This window comes from Streptopelia decaocto (genome assembly GCF_964273445.1).
Source record: "Streptopelia decaocto genome assembly, chromosome: Z".
Classification (NCBI taxonomy): domain Eukaryota; kingdom Metazoa; phylum Chordata; class Aves; order Columbiformes; family Columbidae; genus Streptopelia; species Streptopelia decaocto.
Window position 1 is genome coordinate 25,641,416 of NC_138657.1, and position 6,786 is coordinate 25,648,201.

Consider the following 6,786-nt stretch of genomic DNA (forward strand, 5'->3'; position numbering starts at 1 on the left):
CAGCACTTTTGCCAAAAGATATTTTTCCTCCAGAAAAGGTTTCACATTAAATTTTACAAGCAGCTCTATGCTGAATGTTGCAAGCAGGGCACTTGCCTGCCTGGCTCTTTTTGCAGGGAAAAGCTGAGCTGATGTTGCTGCTTGTGAGGAAAAATGATTTCTCACCTTTCCTGTTTGTATTTAAAGGTAACCAGGGTACGTGGCCACGTGTTTGTTGGGGAACTGATGAATCTCTGCGGTGTCATCTCCCTGGAGGGTGCTCCCTCTGCACATTCCCTCAGCTATTTCAGGTGATCCTCAGGCCAGCCTGTGCCCAGGCAAGGAGTGGGAAGGTTACCCTGGACACCACTGTCCTGGTGGTTTACCTGCTGCCTCCATACCTGAGATCACCCATCATTTTAATGATGTGATGTGATAATGAGATAACACCATTTACTTTCCTGTGTTTCCCAAAGGTTTGGTTTGTTTTTTGTTTTGTTTTTTTTTACTGTATTTTATGTCTCACTCTTTCTGTGCAGCCAGTTGTGCCTAAATACTTTCATCTTTCATCATATTTTACCATCCTCACTAGAGACAAAAGCCCCCCTGCCAGCATTAACAATAGGTGTTCTTTACTTAAGTAGGGATTTAAAATGCTTCTAAAAGCATATATAAAATAATTTTTATTGTCATCCATTCTTCTTTGACTTTTTCTTTCTTGTTTGGGGTTAAAAGTGAGCGCAAATGCCAGGAGATTACTATAAAAACAGCCCTTCTTAGACACCACAGTTGCAGCAAATAAAAGGACCAGAAAAGCTGGCTGACCTTTCTTCCTACAAGGAAAACTAGGATTTGTACTGGGCTTGGTTTTCTTCCTTAAGCTTCACCTTTATGGAGGGACAAAGCCGTCCCCCCCCGCAGAGGGCACAGGGCTGTTATTCGGGACATGCCAGGCCCCACTCCTGGCCGCCCTGGGGGGCAGATGCGCAGGAGAGCAGCCAGTGCAGGGGGCAGGAGGCTGAGCAGGCACCAGCCCACTGGAGACACCTTGTCAAAGGAGATCTTCTGCCTGGTCGTATTTCCCTGCTCTTTGCAGCTTGCATTGAATTTCATTCTTGGTTTTCTTCTTAGAAATCCACTACATTAACTTTTTGGAAAGAGGCTAATTTGGGAGGGTATTATTGCTATCAGCCTAATGCTGCTGTGACCCTATAAAGAACTTCGTGAGATCACAGGCCATCATTAAGCAGTCTTTCAAGGGAAAAATAATCTAGAATAAAATTCTTTGAGGCTGCATTAAACGTGAACTGCACTTAAGATGTGTACAGGTGGAGAACAGGAGGAGGCAGAAGGTAGAAATGTGTTTTACCATTCCTTCTCCCATCCCATAGGTCTTACTACGTGTTTCCTCTCTCATCACCTTAAAATTGAACCTATTTTCTTCTCACCCAGCACCTCAGTCTTTGTGGGAAAACGTTACCAAACCAATACCAGGCAGTTTAAATTAAATACCATTTTTGCAAGGAAGACCCAGAAAGTCATAAAAAGGGTCATCCCGGAACACAAGTACAACTGAGTCTATAGCTACGTGTACCATAGGGGAGATCAGCCACAAAGCAGCCACATGTGTGTGATGATGTTGGTGACTGGCACATTCATGGGTTCACTACACATTTTGTGCTTTCCCAGGCTATAGCCTTCAGCATTACAGCCCATGTAGCATCTGCCCTTTGGACAATAACCATCAGGTAACTGCACAGATCCTAGAGGGTCCACATTACTGTGGGTTTTATTGTTGTTGTAGTACTGACTTTAATTTAAATGCAAATTCATGGCCTAAATGATAAAGAACTGAGAATTTCTTTGGGCAAGCTGTGCCCTCTTCTCCAGTGCAGATCTGAACACTGCATGAAGGCTGGAGGACTGTTCAAAGATGTACTACAACTGTCAGAAAGAGTAGCACCTAAGACTCTCATACCTTTGCCCACTCTGGATTTCAGCTATTACTCCAGCTGTCTGTATGGGTCAGACATTTTTAATGGAAGGTTTATATGTTACTGGAGGCAAGAGCATGAAATGGCAGTAAGCGTGTAGGGCTGCCTGTTGCTCACAAGCAATTGCTTCTCTAGATGAAGCACTTTCCTTTGGAGGTGTAGAGATGCTCACAAAATGTGATGGCACATAATGGTGTGAGGGGAACATTATCAGAGGACTGTGGCTTGCCAGGGGGATAGGAAGACTGTAGGTGCGCTGCAGCCCAGCCTTGAGAAAACATGTTCTAGGAGAAGAGGCAGAGGGGCTGTGCAGGAATAGGGAGAGAGTAGCACAGGTGGGTGCCACGATCCACTTACAGCCTGGGCTGCTCCCACTAGTCCAAAACGCCTCTGTAAGGTACAGCCTTGGAAATACAGAAAGGAAAAGCCAAAGGAAAAGAAAGGTTTGTTTCTTCCATTTTTTTTTCTGTCCTGCCCTTCTATTCTGTAGAGGTTTAGCCCTAGCTGGCAACTAGGTACCATGTGGCCACTTACTCACTCCTCCCACCCCTGGTGGGATGGGGAGGAGAATCAGAAAAAAAGGTAAAACTTGTGGCTTGGGCTAAAAACAGTTCAACAGGACAGTAAAGGGAAGAAATGAACAGTAACAACAAAGAATATATAAAGTGAGGGATACACAGTGCAATTGCTCACCATCCAGAAACTGATACCCAGCTCACTCTTGAGCACTGATTCCCTCCCCTGGTCAGCCCCCCCTAGTTTATATACTGAGCCTGATGTCATACAGTATCAAATGTCCCTTTGGCTAGTTTGGGTCAGCTGTCCTGGCTGTGTCCCCTCCCAGGTTCCTGTGAAAATTAACTCTATCCCAGCCGAACCCTGGACACTTTAATAATTTCTTTTGTTCTTGCTTTCCTTTTCCTCTCCTATTTTCTTCCCTTTGTATTTCCCCTGCAACTTTTCAAAGGGTTTTACAAAGCACAGGGAATATTATCAACCACTGTCCTTTTTAAAGAGAGAAAAAAACTGAAGTGCAGGGGTTTATGAAGGTTGCTCATGCCATGTCCCACCTCACACCACCTCATTTTGTCTCAGTCCTACATCAGCACCTACAGCCAGATGTGGCAGCTGCTGCAAGGCAGCAGCAGCTCCCAAACCAGGCAGAGGTGCAGCCAAGAGCTGTCTGTGCCCATGAACAGTTCAAGAAGGACAGGGAACTGCTGGAGAGAGTCCACCTCAGAGCCACAAAGATGATTAAGGAAGTGGAGCATCTCCCTTATGAGGAAAGGCTGAGGGAGCTGGGTCTCTGTAGCTTGGAGAAGAGAAGACTGAGGGGTGAACTCATTAATGTTTACAAATATATAAAGGGTGAGTGTCACAAGGATGGAGCCAGGCGCTTCTCGGTGACAACCAATGATAGGACAAGGGGTAATGGGTTCAAACTGGAACAGAAGCGGTTCCACTTAAATTTGAGAAGGAACTTCTTCTCAGTGAGAGTGACAGAACACTGGAACAGGCTGCCCAGGGAGGTTGTGGAATCTCCTACTCTGGAGACATTCAAAACCTGCCTGGACACATTCCTGTGTAACCTCATCTAGGTGTTCCTGCTCCGGCAGGGGGATTGGACTACATGATCTTTCGAGGTCCCTTCCAATCCCCAACATCCTGTGATTCTGTGATGAACTGCCTCAAGATGGCTTTTCTATAAGAAGTGCAAGTATAGCAATTCAATTTTAATTTTATTAATGATCTTGGCAATCTGAGATGGTGGTGGGGTGAAAATGCTTGAGATGGCATGGAGTTGAGGATACGCTGCTGCTGGGGGCACAAATCCAGGAAATTGAGCTCAGCTCCCTGCTCTTCAACAGGCCTCTGCTGAGAGTTTGAGCTGCTTGTGCAGGCTGGCTGGGCAATGGGGTATCCAAGTGACCTCCTGGGCTGTTAGGCAAGAGTTCAGCACAGCACCGCGCTTGATGGAACTAGCCCCTGTAGTAATAAGACAACGAGCACTTAGCATGTGGATGGTGTTATGCTGCTCTGACCTACCCTGTCTGGAACAATTCTAATTCCAGTCACTTAGACCTGCTCTGTGTGTGTCCTGGCCTTCACTGACACTTCTAGCGCCACGGATGGATATTTTATGAAGGCACAGACTTGAGGGATGCCACAGCCACCCTTGTCTCAGAGCCTGGAGGAGTCAGAGCTGAGGATTGCAACAGTTCGTTCCTTGGGAACGTTTTAGGCTTAAAAATCTGCAAACCACTCTTTCTATAACAGCATCTTCAGCACACAGTTCAAACTCTCCTCTTTTCCCTCAATTATCCCTCAGAGCCTGTGAATCTTCGTATAACAATGCTGGAAATGCCCCCAACATATGCAGGGGAGGGGAGGGAGGAATGCTCAGCACTGGCACTCCTTTGCTGTTTCACAAGCCATAAAAATATAACAATGGTGACTCCTCAAAAATAAAATCTCAGTGAACAATTTTTGCAGCACTGAGTTAATACAATGAGAATTAGTGCTACCCAGAGCTAGCTGAAATAGATATTCTGTAAGAATTATCGGAGGAGTTGAGTTTCCTACAGCTATGAACCTCCACCAGTGTGCTGGAAGATTGAGATTTGCTTAAGTGGGGGCTGAGATTAAACTTTAGCTTCTGTTTTAATACTTCCAGGTTCTAAGAAGCAAATGCCTTTTCTATTTTGAAATAGTACTTCTAGGATATAATATTAAAGGAAGAGGCACCACTCATATTTCACCTGGATTTCATGGCATTTCTGGCCATTTTTTAAGGTTAATTTCTAAAGGACGGTTTCAGTTGGAATTAGTGTGAGAATGCAGTCACAAATATTACTCTGGAAGGAAGACAGCTAATTACAGAGTACAAGCACAGGACAAGCAACTTTCATTTTCCATTTTAACTATTCTCTTAGCTCATGAACTATAAACCTATTAAGCTCAGTTATGAATGATTCAGTATCTGATCCCAAATCAAGAGTCTTTCTATTCTTCTTAATGATGAAAATTACTCTGGTAATGTGCTCGTGACTATTCAATGGCGCTTTTTTTTAAGTTTGCAAATTCTGTTTTCACTTATGTACACTGTGCCTGCATCAACTCATTATAGTGAAACAGGTAATTGTAGGCTGAGATTTACTGGCAACATGCTCAAAGGATCCAAGATTTTCTAACCAGCTCACAAATCCTCTATACTGTAACAATTGTGCTCATATCTGGGGTTTGTTAGGGAAGTTCCCCTTCGCTAGGTTTACCACAGCAGAGACTCAGGCATGGATTCCAAAAATATTCTAAAATAAATAATTTGCTTGCAAGGTACAGAGTAGAGCAGCTTGGGCTGGGTGCCTCCTGAAGAGGGACCCTCGACAGAAAAAAACTTGAACAATTATATCCCCACAGTCCAAGCTACCACCCTCCACATGTCACTCTAGGCCAACTGCAAAATCAGAGTTTGGGATGTCCCCATTTTTCATTGGATTTCTTAATTTGCACCAGGTAGGCCATCAGTCCTGACCTCCAGCTGCCATTTTGCACCTGCACCTGAAGAAAAACATGTTCTTTGCAACAGCCAAAGCATTCTTCTCTTTTGTCTCGTTATACGCAGCTCTGTTCCTTATCTCCAGGGACGTAGCTCCCTTTCTATAGCTTGAAGACTCTGAGGCCTTTTTTATTTAACAAAGCAGAAAGTTTCAAAGGTTCACAGCTTGCAGAAGTTATGCTAAGCAAACTTCCTTATGCGAAGTGAATTCCATATAAGTAGTTTCTAAACAAGTTCTACAAGAAGCAGTATACCAAGTAATTTAATAAACTAAGGCAGTCTGTTCCCTAACAGATTTATATTGCTCTAAACACGGTAGTCTCAACATAGTACTCTAGAAAAATGTTGCAAAAGCGTTTCTTACTGCTATTTTCCAAAATAAAATGTTAAATAACAGAATTCCTATGGTGAAAGCCTAAATGGTCCCTTCTATTAGGAAAACACTAGTCTATAAAGAAGATTTTTTTCACTTTTCTCTGTAGTTTGCATTATTTCTGCTGATAAGTCGATTGACGAAAATATAGAACAGCTTTATTTCTTATGCATATAATTTTGCATAAGTTGGTGACAACTTCCACACAATTCTCAAAACTTCAGCATACAACTCCTCGGTGTGTAATTAGTCATTGTCCTATGGGAGTTTTTGTTTTAAGGAAATCCACTTCTGATTAGTTTCAGAGCTGCTTAGACTGGATACATTTTTATGCCTAAGCTTTGAAAAGTAAGAAAGTGAAAAGAAAAAAACAAAAACATATTAAAGAAGATGTGACTCTGTGTGCTTGCTGCCAAGCACAAGAAGAAAGCATTTCAGGATTATCTACTTAGGCACAAAATAATAAAAAGTTTACTGAAGCACTGGCTTTGATTTATCAAGCCAGCAAATCTGGTAATAAAGATACATCAAAAGCTGTAGGACTTTTGAATCTGGAAAAAAAATACCCTAAAATAACGTTATGCATACTAAGCAGAGTTTGCAAATCCCTCTTATAGGTGTGCTGGAGCTCCCCAGGGAACAAGTTCTGTGCATCTCCAGCACTTGGCTGTGTACTATCATCTTCCCCATAAATCTTCAGTAATCAGCTTGCCACCTTTCTTTCTCTCCTCCAGAGTCAAACACAGAAAGAGCTGAGGGTTGCTGTAAACACAAGGCCTCTTTATTTTGTTTCAACAGTACATGAGTTCCCATTTAACACAATCAAATCCAAGGAGAACAGTGGATATCACATATGCCATTTTTCCTAATACATTGTTCTTCCT